Genomic DNA, 19,630 nt, shown 5'->3' on the forward strand with positions numbered 1-19,630 from the left:
TAAATCCACACAAACCCATGAGACTGGGCAAACTGGTCAGAGATTTCTAAAGTGTAAAAGTGAATCAGCAGACTGATTTCATCAGACATAAAGCGGACTCTGTGGCATGATCTGAGGACATCTTCTTAACCACAGGGGCTTCCCAGGGGGGTCAGTTGTAATCAGTCTGCCTGTCAATGCAGGAGACACGGGTTCGATCCCTGGGTGTGGAAGATTCCCTGGAGAAGGAAATGGCAAACCACTCCAGTATTCTTGCCTGGGAAATCCCATGGACAGAAAAGGCCTTGTAGGCTACAGTCCGTGGGGTTGCAAAAGAGTCAGAGACAACTTAGTAACTAAACAACAACAACAATGTCAACCACAGGCCATGTTTTCTGTACACATTTACTGTCTTAGAACCACTGTATAGAATCGTCTCCTTACATTTCGCTTTTACTTTTCATGTCCACTCAAAAGGAATAAATACCAAACAGAGTCTTTCTTAGTTAAGCAATGAAATGATCCTGATAGAAAGGAGGATCTAGAGATCTGTGAAAGCTTTTGGAATCTAGGTTAAATTGAGAGGAAGCAAACTAGAAAGGAAGATTCTCTGAAGTCAAAGTTCTTCTAACTCTGCTCTTGAGTAAACAACATTGGAAAAAGGGGGGGAAAAAATCAGAGGAAGGAAGCAAGAAAGCTAAATATTTCTTTCCTAGCAAAACATCAATACATCTCAAAAACTGAAATAATGAGCAACAGTTGTATATGTATGCCTAATTAAAATATGGAAGTAGCTTCTAATAGAAACTGCTTAATTAACTGGAATAATTGAAGTTGTTTCCTTTAGGAACAGAAACCATGAATGAATTGGAATCAGGAAAGAAATTTGCATTTCGTCTTGATTTTGTAAACAATGAGCTTGCTTTATTCCAACAAAAATTTTGGAAAAATCAACACATCAGAAACTGAAAAAAGGCAATGTTTTGAAGGTAGTAGCCATAATTTCTTTATGTAGAATAGACTGATCACTTTTCATATAAAGTCTGGAGTCCAATACTTCTATAAGACTACAAAACAGCAGTTGGCAAACAACAGCCTGTGGGCCAAATGTGGCCTACCATCTATTTTTGTTTGACCTGCAAAACATGAATGCTTGGAACAGTTTTTAAATGACTGAAAAAAATCAAAAGAACGCTATTTTATGGGAAGTGAAAATTATATAGATGTCAGTGTTCAGTGTCCATCAATAAAGTTTTATTAGAACACAGTCATAAGCATTTATTTCTGTTTGTATATGGCTGCTTCCACAGGAAAATGGCAGAGTTAAGTAGTTGCAACTGCACCACCTGCAAAGGCTAAAACATTTCTTATTTAGCCCCATAGAGAAAAAGTTTATCAATTTGTGTGTACTAGGTGAAACAGTTTCCCCCCAAATTCATGTCCATCTGAACCTTGTGGATGTCACCTTATTTGCACATAGGACCTTCACAGATGTAATCAAGTTAAGAAGAGGTCAGAGTGGAGTTTATCCAGATGTGCTTTGCAGAATAGGGAACTTTGGACACAGAGACAGAGACACAGACACACGGGGGAGAACACCATGGGAAGATGAGGGAGAGGTTTAGTGATGAGCCTACAAGCCAAGCAGTGCCAGGGATTCCATCAGCCACCAGAGGCTGGGAGAGAAGCACGGAACAGATTTCTCCTCAGAGACTCCAGAAGAAACAAGCACTGCCGATACCTTGACTCCTAATCTCTAGTCTCCAGAACTGAGAGAGAATGCATTTCTGTTGTTTTAAGCTACCTAGTTGGTAGTAATTTCTCATAGCAGCCTTTTGGAAATGAATACACGCTGGGATAAAGGTTAGCTGCAATCATTACATTTGATATGACCACGATAAAGTTTATATGACAGCAGCCCCATCATGATTAAATTAGCCATTATAAAAAAAATTATAATCAATTCTATATTGAGTTATGTTCTGTACACAATAGTCTCTAAATTCCTTGTCATGCTTTGATAAAACTCTCTTATGAAATAAATAGCATGAAGGACCATGACAAGACCAGAGGCAAGTCAGTTGGCTGAAATGGGGTGGGAGGGAGATACTTACTATTGAAGATAACATCATGAGGTTATAAGATGCAGCTTTGCAAAATGATGATAAGCAAAAACAAAATCTGTGGGATTTTGTCAATATCTGTGGGATTTTAAAAAGCAACTTTAAAAGCCACAGGCTGGGTAACCATGCTTACTGAATACAAGATACAGGGGGCCCCTGAAGTCACCCTGGTGAGGCTGTGCTGGCAGGGGAGGTGGGCCAGCTGACCTGGTCTATCCTCCGTGGCTCCAATTTCTCATTCTGGGCTCCCAGCATCTGGCACAGAGCAGTTATTTTTCCTGCAACATTTTCTAAAGAAGGAGAAGGGGTGACTTCTGCATACTATATGCTTAATTTCTGGACAAAACAACAAGCAAAAATGAGAGATTGATTTCTGAATTTCAATATGCCAAGGACCAGACTTCAGTGCTTACATTCTTCTGGATTTGAAGGTGATTATGTACAGGGTTTAAAGTTTAAAAAAAAGGTTAAGCTAAAACTACAGGCTTATAAATTCTCATTTTAAGATTTTTGAAACAGAGCAGTTGGTTAGAGCAATTATTTCTGGGTAATTTTTATGTTGTGAAAACCCATCCCCAAAACCATAAAACATAAAAGTATAGGATTTTAGAGCTGAAAATTCTCTATGTTAAGGTTTCAAAATAATTTTCTTTTCCCTGTAAAAGCTCTCCAACATCCTTTAACCCTCTGTCTACTTTTACCTATAAACAACGGAAATAGCCTTGTAAATTTTTTCCCCAACATTGTCATCTTGTGAGGGGTTAGAAATCATTAAAAAAAAAATCTTTTGACTCTTCTAGTTAAATTGGAAACACTGCATATTTTGCATAGAAAATTAAACACGTTATAAAATGAGTACTTCTCAATGGCCCACTACAAATAGAACCCATCCAATATTTTGCTAGTCATAAAGTTATTTCGATGGTCAAACTACATTAAAACCATTTACTTCAATAGATACAAAAGTCTCATTGCTCCTAATGACTTCAATGTCGCCTAGAAAATTGGTTCCCACAGTTCTATTTCACTAATGAAGTCATACAAACCATGAGGAAGGTGGCACTGTTGACCCTTCTGTTGCCGTATGCCAAATTTTAAAGGTAACATGATAAGAGTTTTGGATACAGAAACAAAGCCCCCCTATGTGTAACCACACAACCAGGGGAATGCCAAACAAAGATGGTATAGAATGGAATTAGATAATTTCAGACAAGAGGAATGTAAAGTAATCCTTCTTGCCCTGTTTCCTGTACAATAGCATGTTCATACCTTTCTGATTCCCTTCTTTCCTTTTTCACCTCTAAGAGCAAATAAAGAGCTTTGTTTTGTAACATGGATTAAAGCCACCTTAAGAGTGTTACTAATTCCCCCAATTTACAATAAAATGTGCAAGACCCTCAGTCTTTGTTATAAAATTATACACTAACCTTTGGAAGAAGCATCTTGAAATAGATGCATTACTAATAGCTCATTAAACATTTATTTACTCTGGTTCACAAACAGTTCAAGTCCTCATTAATAGCCTTTTTCTTACTTGAAAAACCAAGAAAATAATATAAAATTAAAACATAGATTTCAATTGATAGGTGGGAAATGTTTTCTCTAAAAAATGATTAAAATGTTCTTAAGAGTTCAGGTAGATATAGGAAGACATTAAAATATTAATTACACTTTTACTACATGAACACATGTAGTTTTCTCTAAAAAATGATTAAAATGTTCTTAAGAGTTCAGGTAGATATAGGAAGACATTAAAATATTAATTACACTTTTACTACATGAACACATGCTTCAACTTACATTCAAAGATCTAGAACTACATTACAGATATTCTTTAAAAATAAAAAATAGCTTTATGAGGAATGTAAGAAATAGTTAAGCACTGCTTTATCTCAGGATAACCTGCACCCTGAATTGAAACTAAACAATTTCAGCCACCTTTTGTACTGACAATGTTTATTCAACATCATTTTCCCTGTCCATGGGTACTCAGTTTGTTACTCACAGCATGGTTAAAAGAATTAAACTTAATAAATGGTCCCTGTGTGGGTCTTACCACTGGCAAGTACAATCATTTTCATAAAAGCAGGGAAAGGGAGAAGAGGGAATCTTCTTAAAAAAAATCGTAAAGTAAGTACTATAGAATCAAAAATCCAAAATGAGTACATTCATTCAACGTCCTTTGTATAACCATGTAGTTTGCTCAGCATGGGGGAAATAGATTAAGGAAAAGCAAAACAGTAGTAATACATGTTACAAATAAAATTGGTCCAAGAGGGGGTTTAAATTAAGAAAGTACATAAAGTACTATAGAAGACATAAGTGTAGAAAACAAGTCAAGTCTTATCCTTGGTTAAGTCACTTCTTTTTTTTTTTTTTTTTTTTACCTACTTTAAAAAAATCAGCAACAATAATAAAATGAAACACCTTTGGTTTTATTAAAACAACAATTACCACTACTGAGATAAAGTTAGAATATTTGGTTTAGGATTTAAAGGCTATCTTTTCTGGTAATTTGCTGTAAAAGTTCTTTTCTTCCTCTGTAAAATAGAGACAATAATGACCATGACATGGTCCTGCTGTGAGAAATCACATTTCTATATTGCTTTGTGGTAAACATTTGATACCCAATTTATATGTATTAATTCCTATGACCTCAACAAAAATCCTATGCAGTAGATACAGATATCTCCAAAGTGCCATTGACAAAACTGAGGCAAGAGATTCAGTTATTTACCCAAGTAATCCAGCTTGTAAGCAGTAAGCTGGTCAGAAGTCAGTCTGCTTCTGAAACTTACACTCTCAGCATGAAACAACACGGGAAAGCAGTGGATACACAGTGGGTTTATGAAACTTCCATTTCTATCCCCAAATCATGTTTTAAAACCAAGCATAAACTATTTTCAGATGACCAATATTTTATACAACATATTCAAATGTTACAAGAAGTAACCTACATTATATGAAAACACTTGCCATCCATAAAGTGATATGTACATAACATGGATTATTATTATCGGGGCTGCTAATTGAAAGTGACCTTATCTTGGAATGATGGGTCACATGTAGGAAGTAGAATATCTTGCAATAAATCCATCCATCTATAAATAATAGGCTATTTTCATAACACACATCAGTTATGGTTCACTCTAGATCTACAATCTCAAAGGATATACTTTGTCTTAGGGAGATGTGTGTGGGGAGGTTTCCTGTGTAAATCTTGTTGAAAATAGTAAATGTTTCCCCGAGGTCCAATTAAGTATGATAAATCTCAAGTTGTTCCTCATAAAGTAAGAGAGTAAGCAACAAATTGTTTAAAAGTTGTTTTAAGATCATGTTTTTCTTACTTCCCACAGTAACTGTGGCACCATGATTTTATATAATTTGAGTTATTTTTATAGGTTGTGATAGAACTGTCTTTATCAAAAATTCCAATCCAAATCAGATTAATCTTTGGAATTGAAAATGGAGACAGTAGATAGCTATTATAGGAATTCTATGAAATCAAGATATACTAGTCAGAGAATATCTCTCAGGGTCTTTGGAAAAACAAAGTTTACCTAAAGCAACATAAATGAATCAACCAAGCATTTACTGGGCTCCTAATACATATTTAGCTTGTACAAGAATACTGAGGAGACTTTTGACTTTTGCTTATAATATGGGAATAAAAAAATCAAGTAATCGCAAATGATTAGAAGGTGCTACCTAAGGAGTTCGTAATCACACCTTCTTGAATGCATCTGAACTCATCAGAGTATAATTAAATCCTCAAACCTGTCTAATTCATCTTTGCATGTCTGGTACTAGGTTAGTGTTTCATATATAACAGGACTAAGTTTTATAAATTTGTTTTATAAACAAAACAAACAGTTTATAAAACTAAGTTTTATAAATTTATAAATTCAAGAGTTTGCTTAAACTCTTGAATTGATAAATAGATGTGAGTGCGAATACATGCACGTATGCTTAATCCATGAACATTTGAGAAAATAAATGGGATGGCAATGAAAATGATATATTTAGGGTTTGGGGGCATGATCAGAGAAAAATGACTTTTTTGTGGGATTCAGGAAAGCTATGATTCATGGTTCTCTTTCTGTCATTTACCCACTAGTGAATACAATAGACATAATTGAGATTTACCTGCAATTGTCTTCTTTGCAGCAAAAGCAATGAGTTACTTCCTGACATTAAGTCTAAGATCTGAGAATATTTTAACAGCATTATAAGTAGGAATACATGACCTTCAATTTTCACCATATGCATATCCTACTTTCAACATATATTCTGGGCATTGCTATAGCCTAGCAAATCCTTCCATTCAAAATAGGATTTTACTGCTTTGGAGGTTAGCAAAAGAAACAGTAATTGCTTAAAGCAACTATAATGTTTATCAATCAAATAATTTCCCAATATGAATGGCTTCTCCTTTCCAATAATTTCACCAACACCTGCCTCTCTTTAGACTGTCTTTGACCATTGAATGTGAAGCGGAGCTGGGTAAAATAAATATGCTGATTAGCCAAAATAAATGGGCCAATTGAGAAATAGACTTGAAAATATTTGATCTTTGGAAAGTGCCCATGATTTAATAAAATTTGAACTAAAAAAATCAAACATTTGGATAAATTTTAATTTTTCTCCTTGAACAGGAAGTACTTTGCTGTGGAGAAAATGCATTCAGTTCTCTTGTGTATTCCATTAATTAGAGTATATCAGTGTTTAAGATTGGAATGTTTACTTGATGCTTATAATGCCTGTTATAAATAAGTAAACTTTGGAGCTCAAGATTGTCTTTTGAATCTAGGGCATATTTAGTGTCAGTTTTTGAGAATCATGAAAGCCAGTGAGAAATGCATGCAAAGTTCTACAGCATAATATTTTAGTTCCATTATTCCATCAGAAATACTATCATTAAAATAATTCTCTACACAAATTCTTCCATTAAAAAACAAAAGCAGTGGTGAACTTCAAGCTCTCCCAATATAAAAGCACTTTGATAAGTGCTCTCCATGAATTATCTCATTTGAGCAACAAACACAAGACAAGGTAAATTGGAACAATCTATTTTTTAAATATGAAAATACCTAAATAATTCAATTTGTTGTTGTTATTATTTACTGGCTAAGTCATGTCCAACTTTTTGCGACCCCATGGGTACTGCCAGGCTCCCCTGTCCATGGGATTTGCCACCAAGAATCCCAGGGCTGCCATTTCCTTCTCCAGGGCATCTTCCTTACCCTAGGATCAAACCCCTGTGTTGGTAGGGGGATTCTTTACCACTGAGCCAGCAGTAAGTGTTAGTCGCTCAGTCATGCCTGACTCTGAGACCCCATGGACTGCAGCCCACCAGGCTCCTCTGTCCATGAGATTTTCCAGGCAAGGATACTGGAGTGGGTTGCTATTTCCTTCTCCAGGGGATCTTCCCAACACAGGGATTGAATCCGGGTCTCCTGCACTGCAGGCAGATTCTTTACTGGCTGAACTACAAGGGAAGCCCACCAGGGAAGCCCCCAAACTATTCTGTACTACTGCCAAAATTGATCTAATAAGCCAGATTGGTACAAATTTCTCACTTTGCATTACTAGCCATAAATTTGGGAGAAGGCAATGGCACCCCACTCCAGTACTGTTGCCTGGAAAATCCCATGGATGGAGGAGCCTGGTAGGCTACAGTCCTTGGAGTCGCTAAGAGTTGGACACGACTGAGCGACTTCACTTTCACTTTCCACTTTCATGCATTGGAGAAGGAAATGGCAACCCACTCCAGTGTTTTTGCCTGGAGAATCCCAGGGACGAATAAGCCTGGTAGGCTGCAGTCCATGGGGTCGCACAGAGTCGGACACGACTGAAGCGACTTAGCAGCAGCAGCCATTAATTTGAAATTCCAAACAGACCTAGAATTTTAATTCTCAAATATTGTATGGAAACAGTTTCCCTGTCTTATTAATAAGGAGACATTCATTGGATGATTAATTGTTCAGTTTTAAGTCAATGTTTATAAAATGAAGGAGAAATATAGTTAGAGACTTATTTTTGAGGGTGGGTAGGATCTGAGTCTCTGTAAAGATCAGAATAAATTTCTAGTATCTTAATAGAGGAACACTAGAGTCCCTTGGACTGCAAGGAGATCCAACCAGTCTATTCTAAAGATCAGTCCTGGGTGTTCTTTGGAAGGAATGATGCTAAAGCTGAAACTCCAGTACTTTGGCCACCTCATGCAAAGAGTTGACTCATTGGAAAGGACTCTGATGCAGGGAGGGATTGAGGGCAGGAGGAGAAGGGGACGACAGAGGATGAGATGGCTGGATGGCATCACCATCTCGATGGACGTGAGTTTGAGTGAACTCTGGGAGTTGGTGATGGACAGGGAGGCCTGGCGTGCTGCAATTCATGGGGTTGCAAAGAGTCAGACACGACTGAGCAATTGAACTGAACTGACTGAGTCCCACTAGCACTAAAAACTGATTCTGCTCCATATTCCACTAATACTTTAGACATGATTTGTATTTTGTTCTCAATATTCTTTTTTTTAAAAAAACTAAACAGGTATAATAAACAGTATTTGATTATATTTTCCAAAGTATTCTGAACGTGACTGCAACTGAGGGCTGGCCAGTGTCCATGCATACACAGAAAAAAACAGCATTCTGTCCCAATATATGAAGTGTGAAGCAAGTTCCCTAGCATTTAATAAAGGCCTGGCTTTCAGGGCTATGTTTTTCCTAAGAGTATTGATGTAGAGCTTAAACATGAAGCCTTGCTGATGGGAACGTTTCCCTATTACACGGCTGTTAGTATTACAGTGATAATTTGATTAGGAAATCAGTCTTAAAGTGCATATTTACTTTTCTTTATCCATAAATAATTATGTTCCCATCTTTATTTTGTGTCAAATACCGAGTGAATACTTACACAGACCACCTCTGTTGTGAGGGTCCTTTGGTTCTTCAGATATCCAATTTTGGGAAAAGAATTATTTGAGTTACAAGTTATAGAAGTGAGTGTGGTGGTCAAGCATTGTACCTAAGAGCTCTTTCTGTTAGTTAGTGTTGATCTGTCTCCATGGTTTATAACTTTGTGATCTTGGACAAGCTACTCACACTCCCCAGATCTCTCTCTCCTTATCTGTAATGCAGGAATAGAGAAAAGCAAACTCTTCAGGTGTTGGGAATATTCCATGAGAATATTCCATGAGCTATATAAGGGATTTAGGGATAGTGTTTGGTATATAGTAAGAGCCAGGAAGTTATTTTAAAGTTGTCAACTACTTCTTGAAGTATCTTGATTTTCAAATGCAGTGTCCTGGCGTGCTCCAGTCCATGGGGTTGCAAAGGGTCAGACACGACTTAGTGACTGAGCAGCAACAATTTTGTAGATATCTAATACTAGTTCCCATATTTGAAATGGGGTGGTTTATATTATTTGAGATGAAAAATAAAAGTAGTTTTCTATTCAATCTCATGTTTACCAACTTAGAAAAACAGCATTATTTCTGAGGTCAATATGGGAAAATAAAGATCCATCTCAGCCAGAGAGAGGCCACCCTACTTGAAATAAATAATTTCAAAATTGTCTGAGCACCACTGCACATTTCTTCTCTTACTTGAGATAGCGAACTCCACACAGATAAGATGACGTTATATTTACCCTTATCGTCTACACTGTACCTACTCTTTTGCACCAAGTAGACATCCAATGGAAAGTCTAAATTCTACTGAAATGCCGTTATCTCCTGATCATTTTGTATAATTTTTGAAGTAGTTGAAGTTTCGTGCCTTGCATTCTCAAATGGTGCACTCTAAGGTAAGCCCTTCCTTTGGGAAGGGCCTCTCTTTAGAACCGATTGTAATGTTTCAGGAGTGCATAAAATATCCTGCAAGGAAGTATCTATTACTATCCCCTGAGAACAGAGGAGAATGGAGGAAACATGACTGGGACATGGCATGGAGAGCTTTTCTTCACTTCCTTTTGCTGGGGGCAGAAACCTTTACATTATAGCATCCTTCTACGTAAGAACATGGTTTGCATATTAGCTTGCTAGGCTACCATAATAAAGTACCACGGACTGAGTGGCTTCAACAATAGAAAGCAATTTTCTCCCAGTTCTGGAGGCCAGAAGTCAGAAACAAAGGTATGGACGAGGTCATTTCTTCTGAGGTCTCTCTTGGCTTAAAAATGGCCATCTTTTCCCTGGGTCTTTCCTCTGGCTTGCTTGTGTCCTGATCTCCCCTTCTCTCAAGGACATCAGTCTTACTGGATTAGCAGCCTCATTTTACCTTAATTAACTCTTTGAAGGTCTTATCTCCAAAATAGTCACATTCTGAGATACAAGACCTGAAGACTTCATATATGAAGTTGGGGAAGGTATGATTCAGCCCGTGAGATTATGCTATGTAATGTTGCTGAAAGTGAAAGTGGCTAAGTCATGTCCGACTCTTTGCGACCCCATGGAATGAATATACAGTCCATGGAATTCTCCAGGCCAGGATACTGGAGTGAGTAGCCTTTCCCTTCTGCAGGGGATCTTCCCAACCCAGGGATCGAACCCAGGTATCCCACACTGCAGGTGGATTCTTTACCAGCTGAGCCACAAGGGAAGCCCAAGAATACTGGAGTGGGTAGCCTATCCCTTCTCCAGGAGATCTTCCTGACCCAGGAATCGAACCGGGGTCTCCTGCATTGCAGGTGGATTCTTTACCAACTGAGCTATCAGGGAGCCCTGTGTAATGTTGCTGGAATACAGCAAAGGGAATATATATGCAAGCAGACATTCTTTAGACTCAAGAATTTGTTCCTTTGCCACCCATTGAGCCGAGGAATAATCTCACCCTGCTTATATCTTTCAGTCAAGTGTCGTATCTCTTCACTTATCCTTGGTGTCATCTAAGAGCATGGGCTTCCCAAGTGGTGCTGTGCTAAAGAACCTGCCTGCCAATGCAGGAGACATAAGAGATGTGGGCTTGATCCCTGGGTTGGGAAGATCCCCTGGAGAAGGACATGGCACCCCGCTCCAGTATCCCTGCCTGGGAAATCCCCTGGACAGAGGAACCTGGCACACTACAGTACATAGGGTCACAAAGCGTCCAACACTGCTAAAGCGATTTAGCACACATGCATCACTTAATTCAGGATTGTATATCCCTTAAGATCACAAGAATAGAGACGTGACTTATTTAGTATATGTATCGATTCATTCAGCAATGCTTTGAGCGCTTCCTGTGCTGTGCATCCATATTTTGAATTGTATACCTGGTAAATACAGTTATCCAGGACAAGTGATGGAAGAACTTCTCAAGATACACATTCCCTGCAGAGAAAGCATTTCTCACTCTGTATTCAGAGGAAAACTAACCCATGAGATTCTCCCCAAGAAAGAGTCCTAGACATGTAAGTTCAGCAGCCATTGTATAATGAATTCCCGTTCAACTGCATACTGAGCATTAGCTGTGAGTAGTCCTGCATCCCAAAAGTCTGTGTAACTCTTAGGACATGTACAGTTTCGTCACTGCACCTACGGACCTAGGAAAGAAAGCAAAACCCCAGTGTGACTGACCTTATATTTTCCAAGACAGATAGATGGACAAACATAATTACAGCAATTGCCTATGTAGAGATATAGACATAAAAATAATGATTAGTCATTTAACATACCTATCTATCTATTTAATCTATCCACCTATCATCAATCTATCTTAATCTTCCAAATATATTTTTCTTGGTATCTTTCCAGACACTCATGAATTGTAGTGATTCTTACTCTACAAGATGAACACTCTGTAGAAAGACATCACTTCCAGTGTTCCCTTTCTTGCATCTGTATCTAGAATATCGAATCTAACATCTTCACTTACATCAAAATGCCATCTCATTAACTGTCAGTCCTGTAAATCAGCATTTCAGATTTCTGGATTATATTCAGAGGATACTGAGTTGCCCTTTTCCTTGCATGATGTATTGTGACTTTTTTACAGCAAAATATAATTAATTGTAGGTGCAGAATAAAACTATAGTCTCTGACTTTTTTTGGTTTGTTTGTTTTCCCTTTGCAATTGTTGCAAACTTTCAAAATCACAACTCATGCTATTAATTTCAACTGATATTTTCAACTCTCTTAACCCAGAATTCACATCCGACAGCTGTAAAGGCTTTCAGCCATAATAAATCTCTGCCTGACTTCCCAAAGCAAACAGTGTTGAGGAGAGTGATCCCTCCAATAACATTTTGTCAGCTCAAATCACCACCACAACATAAGTGATTCAGACAGTCTGAACTGACTCCAGGCTTCCCAACCTCCGGTCCTTATTTCCTATTTTCTTTTACTTATGACCTGTTCTTAATACTCTGAAGAGTCTGAAAATGCTGTGTCCATTCCTAAAGACTGGCTAAATGCCCATTTAGCACATTTTTTCTCCTCTCTCTCAGAGAAGATTCTGCCTTGTGACCTGCTTAGTCTAGTTCATCTGAAAACTCAGTTTATTCTGCTAATTTTGAAAAAAGAGTTGTTTAACTGTAATAATATAAAATTAAAATTTTAGTAGCAAATCTCTGCTTCCCATATTCAGTGGTAAAGAATCTGCCTGCAAATGCAAGAGATGTAGGAGATCAGGTTTGATCCCTGGGTCAGGAAGATCCTCTGGAGGAGGAAATGGCAACCAACTCCAGTATTTTTGCTTGGGACATCCCATGGACAGAGGAGCCTGGCAGGCTACAGTCCAAGAGGCTGCACAGAGTCTGAGCACACACACACAACTGAGCACACATGCATGCAACTGAGCACACATAACACACAGCGGACACACATACACAACTGAGCACACACGCATGCAACTGAGCACACATAACACACAGCGGACACACACACACAACTGAACGCACATAACACACAACGAACACACACACACAACTGAGCACATATGCATGCAGCAAGTTTCTGCTTTCTCTATTCACAGAAAGTAAGTGAAATAGAGTGGTTTTCCTCTGTATGCTTACAATTAATTCAGAGACTGAAGATTCAGATACACAGAGTGTATCCCTCTCAATGATTGTTGAGTGAATTAATGAGCTTCCTTGGAGCAGAATGCTATGAACAAAAGTTAGATCAAGCCACATGAGCCTGGTAAAGAAATGTATACACTGTCTAAAACCATGCTTTTCAAATAGCACGTAATGCAACAGTTAAGAGCCCAGAGCCTTTGAGTCAAATCCATCTTTGAATACTGGCTCTGCCTCTTAGATCAGTTTGACCATGGGCACATGGGCCTCATCTGTAACCTAGGGGTTCATTACCCACCTAATTAAGTAAAACAGGGCTTGTTTTTATTGCTGCTAGCAGTGTCTGGGTTTTAAGTCAGACTAAGTTCTTGACTTTGGATGAAATGTTGGCCCTAAAGCAACTGGGAACCTGTAATTTTCCAAATAATTCATTCACTGTAGTTTTTTTTATCCAGTTTCATTAAGATATAATTAATATATAACATTGTTTTGGGTTAAAGCTTACTACATAATGATCACATACCAAGAAAGAGACAGAGACAAGTAAATTTATTATTTAAGATAATAAATTTATTTCATATCCATCACCTGACATTGTTACAATTTTTTTCTCTTGTGATGAGAACTTTTAAGATCTACCCTCCTTGTAAATCTTTAATTTGAACAATTCTGGCTAAAAATGAGCATCCCTTATCCTCTCCCTCTAGGCTACTTCAGAAAAAATATTTTGGTATTATATTGTGAAACAAAGTAAATATTATGGCTCTTATAAATAAGAATGTAAAATGTCAGTCAGCATAAGAGCTAATAGCTATAAAAGAAAGAAAAGTTTGAGCTAGGTTCCATGCCCAGAATCAACCAATGAAAAAATCTTTTTAAAAAATTCACTATCATTTAACATTAATTTTGAAACAAAAGTGAAAAATGATTTAAGGGTGTCAGGAGGCATATAGAGTAATGATTAAGAATCTGAGCCGGATGCCTGATTCAAATTCCCTACTAGTTCTGTCATTTTGCTAATATACAGGTTATTTAATCCCCCTGGGCTTTAATTCTTTTGACTATACCTAAAAGATAATTGGAGAGGGTGATGGCACCCCACTCCAGTACTCTTGCCTGGAAAATCCCGTGGACGGAGGAGCCCGGTGGGCTGCAGTCCATGGGGTCGCTCAGAGTCGGACAGGACTGAGCTACTTCACTCTTTCACTTTTCACTTTCATGCATTGGAGGAGGAAATGGCAACCCACTCCAGTGTTCTTGCCTGGAGAATCCCAGGGACAGGGGAGCCTGGTGGGCTGCCGTCTATGGGATCGCACAGAGTCAGACACGACTGAAGCGACTTAGCAGTAGCAGCAGCAAAAGATAATAAGAGTATCTACTTCACAGGATTTCATAGAATTTAATGAGCTAATATACAGCTCACAACAACACTTGGTACATAAAATTGCTCCCCAAATATTAGTATTATCATTATTAGCAAAGGAGGGCAATTTGCCTAAGGTTACACCATTAGTTCATGATAGAGGCTGGATTTTACTTAGAACTTCATAGATGTATTACATTCATTATTTGATAACAAATAGGTATTATTTACTATGAGCATCGTGCTACAGACTGGAAAAGCAATGATAAGTAAAGCAAGTTATTTTGTTAGATCTTACTAATAGTCTAACTTTGGAAAGATGTGGCTTATGTAAGCAAATGATACCATATGTGGGGGGTGTGTGGGTGCTAGTCCGTACAACTCATAGAGGGCACGGGGGCACCCAGAGTAGGAACCACCTCTCAGTGCCAGAGAAGCTTCATGGGAAAAAATAACCATCAAGCAAAGAGGGAGAAAGTGAAGACTGAAGGACTGTGAGCTAACAGCTAGGCAAGGTGGCCAAGGCCCTCAACACTTGCATGCATCAACCCCATAACTAGTTTTCACACCTAGAAAAGCATCAGTGAGCATGTGTGTGTGCTTAGTAGCTTCAGTGTGTCCAACCCTTTGCGACCCCATGGACTGTAGCCTGCCAGGCTCCTCTTGCCATGGGATTTCCCAGGCAAGAATACTGGAGTGGGTTGCCATACCCTCCTCTGGATGATCTTTCTGACTCAGGGATTGGACCCACATCTCCTGCATTGCAGGCAGATTCTTTACGCACTGAGCCACCTGGGAAGCACCTTATTAATGAGCATGGGTCCTCTGAAAACTGGCAACCCTAAGGGTAATTCCATAAACTCGATAATTCGAATAAAACAACTGCAAAACTGCACAACCTCCTGATTTTTTTCTTTTTTTTTTTCTTTTCTTCTTTTTTTTTTTTTTGAAGGATTAATGACTGTTTATAGAATTCTAAGCCAAAGCCTTTTCAAACTCAGGCCATCTAAGTGCAAAGTGTGATTAATAGCCCTGTGAGGTTAAATGTTTGATTACATGGGGGAAAAAGAAAGTTGCTACTGTTGGTACAAATGGATTTGGTGTGTAACAGAAAGAACACGGAAAAGGCAGTAAAAACATACACTGTTCCTCTTTTAGCTCTGGTTGTTGAACGTATACTCTACTTAAAAACCTTTTTTTGTTTGCTTGGTTAGGAAACAACTATTTCTGTTCTTCAAATAGTTGAGAGTATCAATTTCTGGCTTTAAATACCTCAACTTTACTGAGTCTTTTTAAAAAAGAAAGAGAGCGAGAGCTTGAGAGGGAGAGATTGAGTTATTAACACTTGGCATTGGTTATGAGCAGAAATCTGTAACACTGAAGATAACAGTTTTGCTTGTAGTGCAATCTGGACTTTCATCTTTCAGAAACTATGGTGGTACCTTTTAACTTTGGGATCCTGTTCTCCTGGATGTACAGCCCATCAGACAAGGCAATGATTCTGTTAAAACTATCTCAGTTTTCACGAGTACTGAGAGTAACAGTAGAATTTTCATCACATTTCCAGTTTTGTAAATACACTAGGTAACTAGATAATTGAATCTGGTTTCCTTCAATGCATTCCCTTTATGTAAGGATATACTAGTTCAATGCCTCCTTTCTTCTCCAAATTCATATGTCATTTACAGAATGCCGTGTTGTTCTGTGATGATTAAAAACAGTTATTAAGTTTATGCCAAGTCGAAGAAAATAGTAATGGGACCGCCCAAGAAGATTAAATAGGAAATAAGGGATAAAAATCTTTGCCCCAAGCAATACTTGGTTCATAACATGCTACTGATGTTTAAGACTTCATCCCATTCCCCAAAATTCTTACTACATTTACTTGACTCATTTTATAAACCCAAGGTCAGACATTAAACTACATATAAAGGAAAAGGGGCAAATATTTATAATTTTATAACAAATTAACTATTCCTCACTTACATTTCTAAAAAGCTTAATAATATTCATGTTTCCAACATAAAGTATACACTAGAGGATGTTTTAGCCTGTTGATATTTTATTCTAACAACAGCAATAATAACAAAGGAGCTTACACTTATACAGACTTCATTATATACCAGACACTGTTCTAAGCACTTTCATGTAACAACTCAACTATCCTTACACAATCCAATGAGGTAGGTCCTATTTTAGCCCCATTTTACATTTAAGGAAACTGAGCCACAAAGATTAGATAAATTGCCTATTAATGCCATCCATAATAAGACTGGAGGGTGCCAATGTTTCACCTAATAAGCCAATAAATTTTGTACAAGAGCTAGCCTGAGGCCGAATCCATCACGGGACTCATGGTTTGGGTGTCCCAGTGAAACAATATAATATATTTTTTGATATGGCTCGTACAAAAGAGCTCACCTCCTTCAGCTGTTTGTTCATGGTGCCTCCTAAGGGAGGCTTTCTTGACACCTTTTTTACAATGATACCACACTTCCCCAAATGCACCTCTTCTTCCACTCAATTTATTTTTATCCATGTTACTATGTTACTATTTTTTATCTATGTTATTTACCATGTTACTATGTGTGTTATTTATTTTTGTCTTAAATTGTATATCTCTTCACTAGAATACACCCAGACAATATTCCTTAGTTGACCCTCTACATGGTTCCTGGACAAAATCGATGCCCCATAAATGTTAGTGGAATAAACGAATGAATGGATATTTTGGCAATCTTTCCCAGTCATATAAATATTACAGAGACAGACAATTGACATTGAATTTTTTATGAGTATTTACCTGCCTTGATCTAGTCAGTGTTTCATTATTTAACACTGCAAGATTTTTTGTTTCTCTATAGTGATTGCTCTTTATATATATAAATGGGGGAGTTTCAAATGCAATTTTGTTTATTTCAGCAAATTGGAAGAAGTTAGACTTTGGAAATGTTGCTCTTTGAGCCTGTGGGGACCTTCTCTGCCAAACCTTTGCCAGGATCACTCTCTCCTGAATATTAACACAACATCCTACTAATAACAAAGAAAAATATGGGGGAAAAAAAAGACTGTTGATTTGTGCCTATTAGCCCTTTGTCTTCTGCATACACACACACACACACACACACACACAATAATCTGATAAACATCCGCTGAGATGGAAGTCAAGTAAAAGCATCTTTTCAATATTAATTTTGAAACTATTTTATTTTGGTGACTTTATTTTCAATGATTTTTTCCTGCTACATATTTCTCCAGTATTTTATTCTTAAACTTATATTAGTTTGTTGCTCAGTCACTAAGCTGTGTCCGATACTTTGCGACCCCATGTACTGTAGCAGGCCAGGCTCCTCTGTCCTCCACTATCTCTGAGTTTGCTCAAATTCATGTCCGTTGCTTGGTGACGCTTACTTTTTTATTAACTAATTTTTATTAGTTAGTCTTTGTTACCAAGAGACAGTCCTGTTTAAATGCATTAAACTTGTTATCTCATTTAAATCCTCAAAAAACTCCCTAAAAGGTAAGTGTTACTATCACCCCCATTTACAGAGGAGGGCAGGGATGGCTTGAGGCATTAAGTCACCTGCCTGAGGTCATGCTGCTATTACAGATTAGTGCAAGACTTAAATCCAGGCAGTCTTGCTTCCCCAATTTTTTTTTTTTTAACAATTATGCTCTAACTATATCTAGTACTTCCCATTTTAAGTGCCTAGCATAATACTTAGTTAATCCCTCTTCTCTCCTCTTCTTTCTCTTTTTTTCCCTTCCTTTCCCTTTCTTCCTCTACCTTCTTGCTTTTCAAGACTCATATTTAAAGATTCATATCACTGGCACTTCTGCTTTTTGTATCAGCTGGGAAAATAGTCCCTTCAAAAGAATAAATATTCATGACAATTAATTATCAGACTGAGTCGATTATACTTTTCATGTTTGTTCTATCTCTAGGGTTTTAGATTTACTTTATGGTCATAATCTCAATTATATGTTCCTTGTGGCTGAGGCCTCATACCATTCAAGTTCACACTCAATTAGCATTTACTAAACATTTAGTATTCCAGGTCCTGTTAGGCAGTCCACAACCATGATTCATTTTAAATCTCACACCAATGACAGAAAAACCTCAAAGTCAAGAACCCATTCTCTTATACCAAGTGGTCTCATGTGTACTAACCATATGAAAACAGCCAAAATAAGTATCGATTCTTTTTAAAATGCCTGACATTTCCTTTCTGTGCATTTGGAAGTTCTGGTACCCAAAGTTATTTCTTTATAAGAGTTTTGTATACATATCTGCCACAGTTAAAGTTTACATGGCAAAATAAGAAAACATATTAGCGAAAATGGTTTTAAAATTTGTCTTTAAAAGGATCACATCACAATCCATATTTATTGGATTTCAATGCTTTTTCAGCAACTTCTGTCAGTGAAAACATCTCTTGGTTCTTGTCCCTCTCAAAACAAATCCACTTGAAAGAAGAAATGCTTCGCAAGGTGTGATCAATGGAAAAGACATGTATAGTCCTGCGAGGTGGAGCTGGCTCTTCTGAGAAATACTGCCATAATCGAGTCTGCCAGGAAGGTACTGCTTCCCTGTGTTAAATGCATGTACACATTTAAGAAATGATTCACAAGTGCATCACCAGTGCTCACTTCAAAGCTAAGCACTTCTGTGAATCCCTGGTAAAAAATAAGGGTGTGGCTTTTGTATTATAAACCAGCAGCAGGAGTGAAGAGGACTAATGAGAAAGAGAAAGATAGCCAGAAGCACAAGTGAGACATCTTATCTTCACTGATGAAACTTTCCAGTCTCTGGGCACGCAGAAGATACAACAGAGAGATATATAGAGAAATCAAACATGGGGCAAGGCAAAACAAAACAAACAAGAGGCCACAAACAATACAAATCCATGAAAAGACTGAGACTTGCTGCAACTCTTCAGGACAAGAAATCGCCCGCAGTCCATAAAAACTCTGAAAGCGAAAGTGGTTCCCTTTTAAGTTTTGCAAGGTGATGACAGCTTCCTGCAGATTGGCCTTTAACTGATCAAATTTCAGCAGCTCATTCAGCTCCAAGGCCAAGTTCTCATCCTATGTAATAGTGGAGGGTTCGCTCAGACAAGCGCCCATATGGTAGGTTTTGCTGTTCAAAAGAACTTTTCCTCCCCGT

This window comes from Bos indicus x Bos taurus, chromosome 13 (assembly GCF_003369695.1).
Source record: "Bos indicus x Bos taurus breed Angus x Brahman F1 hybrid chromosome 13, Bos_hybrid_MaternalHap_v2.0, whole genome shotgun sequence".
NCBI lineage: Eukaryota > Metazoa > Chordata > Mammalia > Artiodactyla > Bovidae > Bos > Bos indicus x Bos taurus.